Source organism: Halichoerus grypus, chromosome 8 (genome assembly GCF_964656455.1).
Source record: "Halichoerus grypus chromosome 8, mHalGry1.hap1.1, whole genome shotgun sequence".
Classification (NCBI taxonomy): Eukaryota; Metazoa; Chordata; class Mammalia; order Carnivora; family Phocidae; genus Halichoerus; species Halichoerus grypus.
The window spans coordinates 42080432-42096008 of record NC_135719.1 but is presented as its reverse complement, the minus strand read 5'-3'; the positions used below and the strand labels follow the sequence as shown (position 1 = coordinate 42096008).

General features: G+C 37.5%; 1 protein-coding gene and 1 pseudogene across 9 annotated transcripts in view; one reads left to right on the top strand and one right to left on the bottom strand.

Annotated features, from left to right (window-relative positions):
* The window catches only part of NEO1 (neogenin 1), a 250853-nt gene that overhangs the window by 161742 nt on the left and 73534 nt on the right, over window positions 1-15577 (top strand). The window lies entirely within an intron of this gene.
* LOC118518826 (V-type proton ATPase subunit G 1 pseudogene) lies at window positions 6902-7330 on the bottom strand (annotated as a pseudogene).

Here is a 15577-nt window from a genome sequence, read left to right as displayed (position 1 = left end):
CGCTTTCACTGCCTTCTTCTTCACACACTGTGCCTTCTCCCCAGATACATTCTTTGCACTACAATTTCCACTTTCTTGGGTTTGTTGTTTTAATTTACTTTGCTAGAGTGTACCTGGAAGTAAATTTCTCAGAAAGGGTGTGTGAAAAGTAAATTTAAGACCCCATATCTGAAAATATAATATTTGCTCTCATACAAAGCTTCATTATCTTTTTAGTATACTCTTTGGAATCTTTTTCTTGTTCATATAATAGTCATCTGTTTTATTCTCTGTAAGCTATGGAATTTCTATCTTTCAATCTTTGAATTCTGCATTTTTGTGATATGGATTATTTTCTTCCTCCACCTCCAATTCATACTGTCCAGCATTGAGTGGTCCCTTTAAAACAGACTTCCATCTAGGGGTGCCTGGGTGGCTCAGTCGGTTAAGCGTCCTACTCTTGATCTCAGCTCAGGTCTTGATCTCAGGGTCATGAGTTCAAGCCCCATGTTAGGCTCAGCATGGAGCCTACTTAAAAAAATAAAAATAAAAATAAATACACACAATAAAACACACTTATATGTGTTTAGTTCCAGAAAAATTTTATGATGTTAAATATTTGACCATTTATTGCTCTTGCTGCTTCTTCTTTTATCTCCTCTTAAACTTTTCCTTTACATGTCACTTGTACTTGAGTGTTTTGTTCTGGCAAAATCCCTAGAATTACTTTGCAGTCTACTAACTTGATCTTTATTTAGGTCCAATTTTCTTTTCTGTCTGTATTTTTTAATAAACCTTTAATTTTAGAATAGCTTTAGATTTATAGAAGAGTTATGAAGATAGTACAAAGAGTTCTTACACATTCCACACCATTTCCCCTGTTGTTAACAATGTAAGATGTTAACAACATCTTGGTTGGTATTGGTATTTTTCACAGTTAATTAAACAATATAATGTAAACATACATTTTTTTGTTAACTAAAATTCATACTTTATTCATATTTCCTTAGTTTTTATCTTACGTCCTTTTTGTTTATCCAGTCCTATCCAGAATGCCACATTACATTTAGTCATCATATCTCGTTAGACTCCTCTTGGCTGTGATAGTTTCTCAGACTTTCCTTGTTTTCGATGACCTTAACAGTTTGAAGGAGCATTGGTCAGATATTCTGTAGAATGTCCTTTTATTAAGAATCGCCTTGATATTTTTCTCATGATTATACTGGGAATATTGTTTTGGGGGAGGAGGACCAAAGAGGTAAATTTCCATTCTCATCACATCATATCAAGGTATAAGCTATCAACATGACTGACCAGTGTGGATGTTGACCCTGATCACTTAGGCTGAGAGTAGTACTTCGCAGGTGTCTCCACTGTGAAGTGACTTCTCTTTTACTTTTCTGTATCATACACTTTGGAAGAAGTCACTGTACACAGCCCATGCTTATGGAGTGGGGAGTCACACACCACTTCCTTTTGGACAGAGTATCTACATAAACTATTTTAAATTCTTCTGTTCAGGAGATTGTCTGTTCTCCCCCATATATTTATTCAGTCATTTGCTAATATTTTATTAAGGATTTTTGCATCTGTGTTCATGAGATACATTGGTTTTTAGTTTTCTGGTAATGTCTATCAGTTTTGATATTAAGATAATGCTTTATAGAATGACTTCGTAAGTGTTCTTTCTGTTTCTATTTTTGCAAAGATATTATGGGGCATTAGTATTATTTGTCCTTTGTGAAATTCACCAGTGAATTCACCAGTGAAACTATCTGGGCCTGGTGCTTTCTTTACAGAAGTTTTAAATTGGGGCACCTGGGTGGCACATACGGTTAAGCAAACGACTCTTGGTTTCAGCTCAGGGCATGATCTTGGGGTCGTGAGATCAAGCCCTGCATCGGGCTCAGCTCGGAGTCTGCTAGAGACACTCTCTCCCTCTGCCTCTCCACACTGCTCGCTCTCTCACTCTCAAAAATAAATAAATATTTTTTTAAAAAAAGAAAGTTTTAAATTATTGACTTCATTTCTTTAATAGTCATAGGGCTGTTGAAGTTATCTATTTCTTCTTGTGTGAGTTCTCATAGCTCATGTTTTTTTTAAGTATTTGGTCTGTTTTATCTAAGTTATTGAAATGTGGACATAGAGTTATTTGTAGTATCCCCTTATTATCCTTTTAATGCCTGTGAGAGCAAGGGTGATGGCCCTCCTTTCATACCTGGTATTAGTAATTTGTGGCTCTTTATTTTTTTCTTGGTGCCTGGCTAGAGTTTATCAGTTTATTGGTATTTTCAAATAAGCAGCTTTTAGTCTCGCTTTTTCTGTTGTTTTCCTGTTTTCATTTTCATTAATACTGTTCTAATTTTTATTATTTCATTTTTTCTTCTTGATTTAGGCTTAATTTGTTCTTCTTTCTGTACTTTCCTAAGGTAGAAACTTAGGTTACAGACTTAAGGTTTTTTTTTTTCTTTTTAATGATGCATTAATGCTGTAAATTTTTCTCTAAACACTGACTTTGTTGTTTCCCACAAAGTTTAATAAGTTGTATTTTCATTTTCTTTCAGTTCAAAATATTTTCTAGTTTTCTGTGTGTCTCCCCCTTTGACCTATGTATTATTTAGATGTGTATTTATTTTTAAATATTTGGGGGTTTCCCATCTATATTTCTGTTACTTATTTCTAGATTAACTCCATTGTGGTCAGAGAACATACTTTTTTTTTATGTTAATGACCATACATTACATCATTAGTTTTTGATGTAGTGTTCCATGATTCATTGTTTGCATATAACACCCAGTGCTCCATTCAATACGTGCCCTCTTTAATACCCATCACCAGGCTAACCCATCCCCCCACCCCCCTCCCCTCTAGAACCCTCAGTTTGTTTCTCAGAGTCCATAGTCTCTCATGGTTCGTCTCCCCCTCCAATTTCCCCCCCTTCGTTTTTCCCTTCCTACTATCTTCTTCTTTTTTTTAACATATAATGTATTATTTGTTTCAGAGGTACAGGTCTGTGATTCAACAGTCTTACACAATTCACAGCGCTCACCATAGCACATACCCGCCCCAGTATCTATCACACAGCCACCCCATGCCTCCCACCCCCCACCACTCCAGCAACCCTCAGTTTGTTTCCTGAGATTAAGAATTCCTCATATCAGTGAGATCATATGATACATGTCTTTCTCTGATTGACTTATTTCACTCAGCATAATACCATCCAGTTCCATCCACGTCATTGCAAATGGCAAGATTTCGTGGTTTTTTGATGGCTGCATAATATTCCATTGTATATATATACCACTTCTTCTTTATCCATTCATCTGTCGATGAACATCTTGGCTCTTTCCACAGTTTGGCTATTGTGGGCATTGCTGCTATAAACATTGGGGTGCACGTACCCCTTCGGATCCCTACATTTGTATCTTTGGGGTAAATACCCAGTAGTGCAATTGCTGGGTCATATGGTAGCTCTATTTTCAACTTTTTGAGGAACCTCCATACTGTTTTCCAGAGTGGCTGCACCAGCTTGCATTCCCACCAACAGTGTAGGAGGGTTCCCCTTTCTCCGCATCCCTGCCAACATCTTTTGTTTCCTGACTTGTTAATTTTAGCCATTCTGACTGGTGTGAGGTGGTATCTCATTGAGGTTTTGATTTTTTAATGATTTTTATCCTTTTAAATTTGTTAAAATATGTTTCATGGCCCAGGTGTTGTCTCAGGGAATTCCCATGTAAGTTTATAAACAACATGCATTGCCCTTTTGTTGGCTTGAATATTTTTTAAATGTCAGTTGGATCAAGGTGATTGGTAATGCTATTCAGGTCATCTATATTCTTACTGATTTTCTTTCTGCTTAGTCTACAATTTACTGACAGAAAGCTGTTTAAACTCTCCAATTATAATAGTGAATTTACCTATTTCTATTTGCAGTTCTATCAATTTTTGCTTTATGTACTTTAGCATGCTTTTTGGGGTGCATATGTGTGTAGAATTGTTATATTGTCTTAGAGAATTGAAAACTTTTTCATTATGTAATGCCCCCCATATCCCTAAATAATCTTCCTTATTCTGAAGTTTGCTTTGTCTAAAATTAATAAAGCTAGCTATTCCATTTTTCTTTTGATTAGTGTTAGCATTTTATATCCTTCTTCATCCCTTTACTTTTTCTTTTTACTGAATTCATTATAATTTTAGTCATGTAGTCTTCTAATCAAGGGATATCTAAACTACCACCACTAACACATGAAGATCTTTAAAAAAAACTATGTTTATATAAAAAGGGATCCTCCTCAAAATATTGGAGTTATTGTTCTAATCTGTACCAAAAAGATGTTTCTAACTCAGCTGAGCCTCCTTGGACAGGGCCTAAGAAGAGAGTTTGTAATCTGCTTCCTGATCACATCCCCTTCATCCCTTGAATATTATCGTGTACCGGCATTGCCCTAGCCCATGGCTTTCTGTTACAGCTATCATTGTCCTTTACTTCTTCCCCATCTTATCTTCTCCCGCCAATATTCTTTTCCCAGTTTTTTTGATTGCAGTAAAATACATATAACATTTACTTTCTTGACCATTTGTAGTGTACAGTTCATTGCCATTAAGTACATTCATATTGTACACCTGTTACCACAGTCTGTCTCCAGAACTCTTTTTATCGTGCAAAACTGTAACTCTCATAGACTGTCTTTTTTTTTTTTTTAAGATTTTATTTATTTGACAGAGAGAGACACAGCGAGAGAGGGAACACAAGCAGGGGGAGTGGGAGAGGGAGAAGCAGGCTTCCTGCCGAGCAGGGAGCCCGATGTGGGGCTCGATCCCAGGACCCTGGGACCATGACCTGAGCCGAAGGCAGACGCCTAAGGACTGAGCCACCCAGGAGCCCCTGTCCGTCTTTTTGTGACTAGCTTATTCTACTTGGCGTAACATCCTAAGGTTCATCCGTGTTATAGCATGTGTCAGAATTTCCTATCTTTTTAAAACTAAACAGTATTCCATTGTATGTATATATAACATTTTGCTTATCCTTTCATCCATCAGTGGATACTTGGGTTGCTTCCACATTTTAGTTATTGTGAATAATGCTGCTATGAACATGGGTGTACAATTCTTTTGGATTTATACCTAGTGGAATTGCTAGATCCTATGAATTCTATTTTTAATTCTTTTGAGGAACTGCCATTCTGTTTTTCATTGTGGCTGTACCATTTTACCATTTTACATTCCTACCAGCAGTGCACAAGTGTCCCATTTCCTCTACATTCTTGCTAACACTTGTTATTTTCTGTTTTTGTTGTTTTTGTTTAATAGTAACCATACTAATGGATGTAAAGTGGTCATCTCTTTACTTTTAAATGGGTTTAAAATGGGTTTTTTATAGACAACATGTCTATAGTTAGATCTTGTTTTTTTATTCCATTTGGACCGTCTCTGTCATTTAATAGGTATATTTAGACTACTTAAATTTAAACTGATTATTGATGTAGTCAGGTTAATAGCTATTGTGTTTGTATCTGTTTTCTTTCTATTCATTAATTTTTTTGTTGTTTCTTTACCCTCTCTTTTTCTGCCTTCTATGGTTTTGAGTATTTTACATGATTCCATTTCATCTCTCTTAGTGTCAGTTATACTTCTTTCTAAAAGTTTTTGGTGAGGAGCGCCTGCGTGGCTCAGTCGTTAAACGTCTGCCTTCAGCTCAGGTCATGATACCAGGGTCCTGGGATCGAGCCCCTCATCGGGCTCCCTGCACAGCGGGAAGCCTGCTTCTCCTTCTCCCACTCCCCCTGCTTGTGTTCCTGCTCTCGCTATCTCTCTCTCTCTGTCAAATAAATAAATAAAATCTTTAAAAATCAATCAATCAATCAATCAATAAAAGTGTTTGGTGATTGCCCTAGACTTTACAAATATATTTTTAACTAATCTATGTTCATCTTCAAATAACACCATAATAACACTTCAAATAACACTATAATAACACTTCAAATAACTAATCTATGTTCATCTTCAAATAAAGACTGCTTCCTTTAGTGTAAATACTTTATAACAGAGTATTTCCAATTCCTCCTTCCCGTTCCTCTGTATTGCAGTTACTCGTTTCATTTATCCATATTACTGCTTTAAGCAGTTACCTTTTAGATTAGTCAAGAATACGAAAAACAAAAGATTTTATCTTAGGTTCATTTATTCCTTCTCTGACACTCTTTTTTTAAATGTAGATCCAGGTCTTTGATTTAATTTTTCTTCTGCTTAAAGAACTTCTTTTAACATCTTTTTCAGGACAAATCAACTAGTGGTAAATTCCATCAGTTTTTTTTTGAAATGCATGACAAAGTCTTTACTTTCAAATGATTATCAGTACACCAAGTAAGAACATGTATACAAGTTCTTGAATTCTATCATCTAATAATTTTGATTAAGAGAAACTAAGAGCAGCCCGAACAATATATACTAGTATTTGCTATTCCACCCTTAGCCGAAAGGACAACTTAAGGCCAGCAGCTGCTTCACACAAGTTACAGTAACTATTTACTACTTTTTCATAGAGAAAGCCCCTGACCTTCAAGAAAGCTTTAGGGAAAAAAAAAATATTTAATCCCTTTCTTTCTTTAAACAGAATTTTTTTTTTTTTTTACTACATCTGAGAAAGAAAAAGTACTGATACATATGTTGCTTGAGCTAAAAGGCATAGGAAAACAGACAACATATACACATTAAATTTCTAAGAAATATGAGGTAAAAGGAGAGAATCTTTGGATAAGCTCTACGTTTGTACAAATAAGCTAGATTTGCTATTCTCCAAGAAGTGAAGGGACCTACTACATAATATACAGCAATAGTTTAATGCCTTCTCACAAGGATGTAACTACTCAAGCTTTGCTGAAGCTTCGTATTCCATGAAGGCACCTAACATGCCAGTCTGCACGCAGAGCTGCTCCTTCCTCCCCTATCCATTTATGCGGTAGTTTTCATGGATTTCTGGCCGGATGTCACAGACAAAGACCAGCAGGTTATCCAAGACTTCATCCCTGTTCTGCTGGAAGTAGGCCTGGAGGATGGTCATCTTCTCCTGGGTCTCCTTCTCCACTTCGGTGCTGCAGCTGCCATGGGATCCCAGAGCCGCAGCTTCCCTGGCCTTGAATTCCTTCTCTCTTTGCAGGCGGTATTGTTCAGTTTCAGCCTGAGCTGCTGCTGTGGCCTGCTTCAGCCTCCAGTTCTTTTGCTTGCGGGCCTCTGACACCTTCTCAGCAGCCCGCTTCTCGGCCTGCAGCAGCTGCTGGATGCCCTGCGACTGGCTGGCCATGGCAGGGGCGACTCTGAGGCCGAGGGATGCAGCCTAAATCGGTTCCAGCGGGTCCCTTCCCATCAGTTTTTGTTTGTCTGAGAAACTATTTCTCCTTCATTTTTGAAGGATAGTTTTAGAATAGAGAATTAGATAGATGTAGAATATAGATACAGAATTCACAGTTGGTGGTTATTTTTTTCTTTCAACACTAAAGATTTCGTTTCACTCTCTTTTTTCTTATGCATTTTTTTGATAGGAAGTTCATTATAATCTTTACTGTTCTTCTACAGGTAAGGTGATTCTTTTTTCCATGCTGACTTCTTTCAAGAATTTCTCTTTGTCTTTGGTTTTCAGTGATTTGAATATGGTATGTTTAGGTATGATTTTTTTTTTTTTTAACATTTATTTTATTTGGTGTTCTCTGAGTCTCCTAGATACGTGGTTTGGTATTTGTCTAATTAATTTTGGGAAGTTCTCAGCCATTATCACTTCAGATACTTTTTTCTGCTCCATTGTCTCTTTGTTCTCCTTCTGGTATTTCAGTTAGACATATGTTCTACTTTTTGATATTGTCCCACCGTTTTTGGATGTTCTGTTTTTTTTTTCATTCTTCTTTTCATTTCAGTTTGGGACCTATCTTCAGATTGATTCTTTCTCAGCCATGTCAAGTCTCAGCCCATTGAAGGCATTCTTCTTTTCTGTTACTGTGTTTTTTATTTAAAGCATTTTGTTTTGATTCTTTAGAGTTCTATCTCTTTGCTTACTCATCTGTTCTTATATGTTATCTACCTTTTTCATTAAAGTCCTGAGCCTATAAGTTCATTTCCTCAGACTGTTTGTGGTGTGTTTTTTCCCTTGCCTTTTGGCATACCTTGTAATTTGTTGTTGAATGTTAGGCATTTTGTTTCAGGTAATGGGAACTGAGATAAATAGGCCTCTAGTGTGAGGATTTATGTTAATCAAGGTAGGAACTGGGTTGTGTTTAATGTTTATTGTAGCTGTAGATATCAGGGGTTTCAAATACCCCTGTTGTACTTGATTTATTGGCCTTTCCTTTTGACTTTAGAACTTTCCCATATTCTGTTCCTCAGAGAGTTTCTTACAGTTCTTTCACCTGTAATCCACTGTTACTTTCCTTGAGTCCCATTTGTGTGGTGTTGAGATATGAACAAGGAGTACCATTTTATGATTAAGTCTCAGATTTTAAATGGGCTTGTGTCTCCTGGCTGTGACCATCACAAGTGGTATAGCTTTTCCCCCTACTTCCCATTCCCTTCCTTGCTGATAGTGTTTCCAATCTATTCCTTAAAGCCCTGTCCTGTGCTGACTGTGGGTTGTTGTATTCTGCCCTCTCTTTGCCCCCCACTCCTCTTAGGTGAAATAAGAAACCTGCAAGTTGGAGGGGGTAGAACTTCCATTCTCTAGCTGGAATAAGGTTTCAAAATGGTGCTCTAGCAAAGTCTTTTCTTCTGGAAAGTTGGCCTTTGTTATGGAAAATGCTCTGGGCATTTTTCACAGTTGTTACTCGACCCGTCTCCCCACCCCCGTATGGGAGATCTTTTTTGGATCCTCATGGTGAGAACCTGGTAGAGTTTCTAGAAGGAATGCCCACAAAGATATACATCATCTGTAAGACTGTGGCCTCCAGGAATTTCTTATTCTTTTTTTTTTTTTAGGATTTTATTTATTTATTTGACAGAGAGAGAGCACAAGCAGGGGGAGTGGCAGGCAGAGGGAGAGGGAGAAGCAGACTCCCCACCGAGTAAGGAGGCCGATGTGGGACTCGATCTCAGGACCCTGGGATCATGACCTGAGTGGAAGGCAGACGCTTAATCTACTGAGCCACCCAGGTGCCCTGGAAATTTCTTATTCTTACAATAGCCCACACTCAATCTCCAGCAGTTCATCAAAATTACCATTTAAGTGTCCTATCAGTTCGTGTCTCCAGTGGCTTCGACTTTGTATAAGCAGATCTTGGTTGCTCTATCTCTGTGGACACACCAGCTTTCCGTATTTGGGGGTGGCAGTTTGGCTTGTCATCTTAGTTCTCTGATGAATCCAAGTTGTTCATTTTAAGTTTCATTCTTTTTTAAGTTTGTCCAGCTTTTTCCTGGACAGGAGTGATGACTTTCAAGCTCTTTACATACAGGACTGAAAACAGACATCTCTCCTGCCTATATTTTTAATTTCTAAGGTCTCTAAATGTTTTGTAAATAATGAGCTATTCTTGTTTTATGGTATTCAGATCTTTAACATCTTCTTTTCTCTTTTTTTGAAGTTTGTATTTATTTATTTATTTAAGATTTATTTATTTGACAGAGAGAGAGCACAAGCAGGGAGAGTGGCAGGCAGAGGGAAAGGCAGGCACCCTGCAGAGCAGGGGGAGCCTACTGCAGGACTCGATCCCAGGACCCCGGGATCATGACCTGAGCCAAAGGCAGATGCTTATCTGACTGAGCCACCCAGGCACCCTTAAGTTTTTCTTTAAATTCCAGTTAACATACAGTGTAATAATTAGTTTCAGGTGTACAATACAGTGATTCAACATTTCCATGTAACACCCAGTGCTCATCACAACAAGTATATTCCTTAATCCTCCTCACCTATTTAACCCATCCCCTACCCACCTCCCACCCCAAAAAAAAGAAAAAGAAAAAACTCTTAAAAACATCTTTAACATCATTTTTTTTTAAGATTCTATTTCCTTGAGAGAGAGAATGAGAGAGAGAGAGAACACAAGTGGTGGGGGGGGAGGGGCAGAGGGAGAAGCAGACTCTCCACTGAGCAGGGAGCCCGATGCGCCCAGTACCCTGGGACCATGACCTGATCCTAAGACAGACGCTTAACTGACTCAGCTACCCAGGCACCCCGACCTTTAACATCTTTTAAAGTTTTCTTCCATTTTCTTATTCTGTTCTCTTGGTTATTATTTCTTTTATTGAGTTTTGTACCTCTTTTTCATTGCGTTAGTTCCAAATGCCTTAGCTTTCTATGCATATTTATCTTTATCCTTGTTTGCTTGTTGTTTACCTATGTAGTCTATTCATGAAAGTTTGCCCTAAGTACTCTTCGGGAAAAGGGTTTTAGGTCAAGGGTAACACCAGGGCAGTGTGTGCCTCAGTGTGAGCAGAAGGGGAAACATCTGGCCCAGGTATCCCAAAGATTGTTCTTTACTTAATTGCCCATGTGTTTTCTCATGTCTTTAATCTGTGGAACATGTCTGGGCTTGCTCTTATCTGCTCATTTAAAAAATGTTTTCTCCTTTGTCAGATTGGGCTGTAGATTTACTGTATTCTTTTGTTTTCACCAAACCACTTCCTATTTTTTAAGAAGTCCTCAACATTTTAATTTTAAGGATGGCATCTTTTCTTCTCCAATTTTTTTCTGTAATTTCAAGAGATTTGGATTGAAGGAGAAAGTAACTTAATAGATTTAACTACTACATTGTTAATAATGAGTTAATATTAATTGCACATTTACTCTCATAGGGTTTCTGGACTACATTCCAACATGAGGAGAGGTCGCCCCCAATACCAAAGCAATTCTTGGACACCAGCAAGGGTGTTCAAGAGTTCAACTCAACTCTCACACCGTCTGCTCAGAGATAGCATCAGATTCCACAGGTTAAGGGCTCAGTCCTACAGCACTCCTCCCCCCACCCCCACCCCCGCTCCCCTGACCCCACCACCACCTTCAGACACTAGTGCCAAGTCCCAGACTGTCACTTGTGCTTCTGACCAACTGACTACAGATTGCAGTTCCAATGACCTCCTCCTTAGGTTCAATTAATTTGCTAGAGTGGCTCATAGAACTTAGAGAAACACGTTTACCAATTTATTAAAGGATATGATACAGGATATGAATCAACAACCAGTGACGACATACATAGGTCAGGGTGCCAAACAAAGGAGCTTCTATCCTCATGGAGCTTGGGGTCTGGCTTGTTGACATGTGAGAGTGTTCTGGTTCCCCAAGCATGGAAGCTCTCCAAAAAAGGCCAAAAAGCTGTCCTCTTGTTTGTTTTTTTTTTAAGATTTATTTATTCTGAGAGAGAGAGAGAGAGAGAGTGCACGTGAGTGGGGGGAGGGGCAGAAGGAGAGGGAAAGAATCCCAAGCAGACTCCCCACCAAGCGTGGAGCCCGATGCAGGGCTCAATCCCATGACAGTAAGCTCATGACATGAGCTGAAACCAAGAGTCAGATGCCCAACCAACTGAGCCATCCAGGCGCCCCTGTCCTTTTGGGTTTTTATGGAGGCTTCATTACATAGTCATGATTGGCTAAGTCATTGGCCATTGGCTGATTCAACCTTCACCCCTCTTCCCTCCTTAGAAGTGGTGGGAGTTGGGAGGTGTACTGAAATTTCCAAGCCTTTAATCATATGGTTGGTCCTTCTGGCAACCAGCCCCCACCTTTGGGTGGGTTCCAGAAGTCACCTTCATTAATAACTAGATACCCATTTTACCTTTATGGCTCTGAAGCGTTTTCAGGAACTGTGAAGACCAGATAGAGTTTTTAAAATATATCCCAATATGTGCCAGGGAACATGCTAAATGCCTTCAGTGTGTTATCTCTTTTCATCTTTACATCAACACAGTAACATGGATGTTGTTATTTGTATGTATACTTAAGAAAAATGAAGTTTAAAAACATTAACCTGCCCAGGATCCCACAGCTAAATATGTGTCGGAGCCAGGATATGAACCTAGCCTGTCCGACTGATGGACAAACAGATCCATTTAAACGCTAGCCTAATACTGTACGTACATAGCTTCTACCCCATCAAACTCATTGACTTCAGTGCCTCACCCACCTTGCTTTTTATCACTTAAGTTGTTTCACTCTTTGTTTCACTCTTAAAATGCAGTTCCCTCCTACTAGGACCCAAATTTTGTACATCTTTCAAGACCCAGCTTTAAATGCCACCTCAGCTGCGGCACTGTTGTCAGTCTTCCAGCAGAAATAAATCTCTTTTTACCTCATTTTACATTTGTTTGATCTCCTTTCTAGGACTGTCGGCTTTCTCCTTTAATATAGCCATTGGGTGCATACGGTTCTTCCCTACTAAACTGTAAGGTCACCAGGAAAAAGATTTGTGCCTTTTATTATTTGTGCCCTATATCTGTATGATTCCTAGCATTGCCTGACAAGTAGCATTTCAGTAAGTATTATTAATAAATAATTAATGTATATTTATTCAGTTTAATTTTTGTCTTTATAACTGCATCCTTTTAAATCAATTTCTACATCAGGGTTGTTGACTTATAAATATATGTGTGGATTTTATTTAAATATGAGTAGGGATCTTGAGCATATCTGTTTTAATCCTGCTGATGGGATTAATATTTATGAATATCCAAGAAATGGAAAATAGTTTTAGAACTAATTAGGTGGAGACTCCTTATTATACTGGCATCAATAAAAGTATCTAAATTTGCATGAAAATTTCAGGGAAATTCAAGATATTCGGGAGTCATTTGCATGCTAAGTAAACATTTTGATTTCTTCTTCTAGAAGTTAAATAATGTGGATTATAATATGGAAGATGATTCCCAAATCAAAAGTAAGCAACAAATAAATCATTATTTCTGTCACATAAACCTAGAAGGAAAATAGCATGTATCTGCCAAGTTTTAAAATTCATGTCACAATTTCACAAAGCAATTTGGTTATAAGGTATCTTTCTTTTTAATACTACATAGCAATGAGACTTGTGCCACTTCATTTTTTTAAAAGATTTTATTTATTTGAGAGAGAGAGAGCGCGCGAGAGAGCACAGGGTTGGGGAGGGGCAGAAGCAGGCTCCCCGCTGAGCAGGGAGCCTGATGCAGGGCTTGATTCCAGGACCCTGAGATCATGACCTGAGCCTCAGGCAGATGCTTAACAACTGAGTCACCCAGGCGCCCCAGACCTGTGCCACTTCAAACAAGTGACGTGTTAAACATAGAATAGCAAAGATTTATTAGCAAGATCATTTTTTTCTGTTTCAGAAAATCATAGAATTTGAGAATTACGAGTTTTATCTATACAGTGATTGTCTTAAGAATAACCTTTACCATTTTCCAGTGATAGGACATTCTTTCTCATAAGACATCCCATTCTACTGTTGGATAGAATTTTATGTTTAAAAAGTTATTCCTTACTTTAAACTAAAATGTTTTTAAAATCTCGGTTTTTTAGAGCTTCTTTCTTACCTATACTTTGAAACTTTAGAATCTATAAAAACCTTAAGATTTTTAACACTAACTCTCATGTGGGGCATCCAGCAGAATGAGATAGAGCATAGGCTATGGGGCTATAGCTATTTATTTATATGAGTTTTCTGAAAGCAGATGTTTATAAATCAGATTGTTGACAGTATAAGAGGATGCTAAACCTAAATCATCATCATTGTGTAGCATTATTCCTCTGCTTTAGTTTTCTTAATTCAATATCATTATATTTTAAATTTGGAAATAGTGGTGAAATTGTATTAGTTTGAGAAAGGGGGAAGAAATCTTTTTCTTACGCTTCTCACTTATAAGCTTCCATGAAATATGCCTAATCTGTTGAGAGACACCATTGGGAACAACCAGTGCACAGCTTTGAACTCATTGTAACTGCCACATATTTTTCAGTGACTCCTTTATGTGATAGATTACTCTCAGGAGCAAATAATTTGCAGCTCTTCTCACATTCTGTTAGAGTTTTTATTTTTAATAAAGTGCTATGATTAATAGCCTAATGTAATTGTTGTTTCCCTGTTGAGTGTAAATGCTTCATTTGAATGTCTTTAATCTGAAGGAACAGTTGTTTTATTGGACTCTGGTTGTTTTTCTGTGCTTCTCAAGGTTTTTTGATTGCTTTCTTTGGGCTTTTTATAGTGGGAGGAGAAAATGAACTTCTCTATCAGAATTGTGGAGTAGGACCCAATAGAGAAATGTTAAGGATGAATACTGACATACTTGAACATTCATAAATATATTTTTATGATAATTTTGGAATGGGACAAGCATCTATTGGAATTCTGATTGATTTTCCAATGTCAATTTTGAAAATACCTTGTCTCTTTGGACTACTGGTATTCTAATGATATTACATTATAGATGCTTTCTGAAATGCCAGGGTGCTTTCACTAAGTTGTTCTTTGTTTTTGTTGTTTTGTGGGGTTTTTTTTAATTTACTTTTTGCAAATTAGATTTAAAGTATAAGGTAAGACAGGTAGAAAAAATCATTGAAAAGTTGAGAAATTGTGCATTGAGTTTTTACAAGAATCTGGTGCCCCACTCATCAATAGACAGTTGTTCTTTGTTCTTGCTCTTGAAGTGGTGATACCCTTCAGCCTGGTCATTCCTGCATCCACTCTCAGGAGCATGACTGGGAGCAGAAGTATAGGAAACAATTCTATATAACCTCAGAGCAATTTTCCTTTTGTTCAGAAATCCAGAGTTTCAGGTCAGACTTCTTTGGCACTAACCATTGAGTACTTCATTAGTCCTAACCAGAAGCCAGCTACATTTGTTAATAGTGTGGTAGGCTAATAAGAAAATTTGAAAGGTTATCTCGTGAAATTGAGTATTGAAAGCATCTAACTTTTATTTGAAAAATAAGTTGGGTGAAACTTTTACAAAATAGAGAAAAATAAATCAAGATTAATTTGGAAGTTGATTAGCATATGTGCATATGTGTACTTATATATACACAGATGTTATTCTGGCCTTTTTTTTTTTGGCTAATAAGGGTATTTTGCTTTGTCTTAGAATTTAGGGAGAGCTGCTTATTTTTGTGTAGTTAGTTAAAAGTCTTTATTTTCAGGGCATCTGGGTGGCTCAGTTGGTTAAGCGTCTGCCATCAGCTCAGGTCATGATCCCAGAGTCCTGGGATTTAGTCCCACGTCAGGCTCCCTGCTCAGTGGGGAGTCTGCTTCTCTCTCTCCCTCTGCCCCTCCCCCCTGCCCCTTCTCTGTCTCTCTCTCTCTTTCGCTATCTCATTCTCTCTCTCAAATAAATAAATAAAATCTTTTTTTAAAAGGTCGTTATTTTCAAGTATACTAGTTCTCTTTAGAAATTCAGCTTCAAAAGTTTTATGATATAAATTCATATTTAAAGTCTTTCATATCCCCACAGTTACATATTGTTGTTCTTAAATCTTTTCTTATTTTTTATTTATTTAGTCATTGAATGAACGTTTATTAAATGTATAGTAGATATTAGTTTCTACAAAGGAAACAAATGAGCATAGCAATTTAAGTAAAAATAAATGTTTTTTCTAATGACTAGAGCTTAGAAATTTTTTTTAAAAAAGAATTTATTTGAGAGAGAGGAGGGAGCACAAGCAG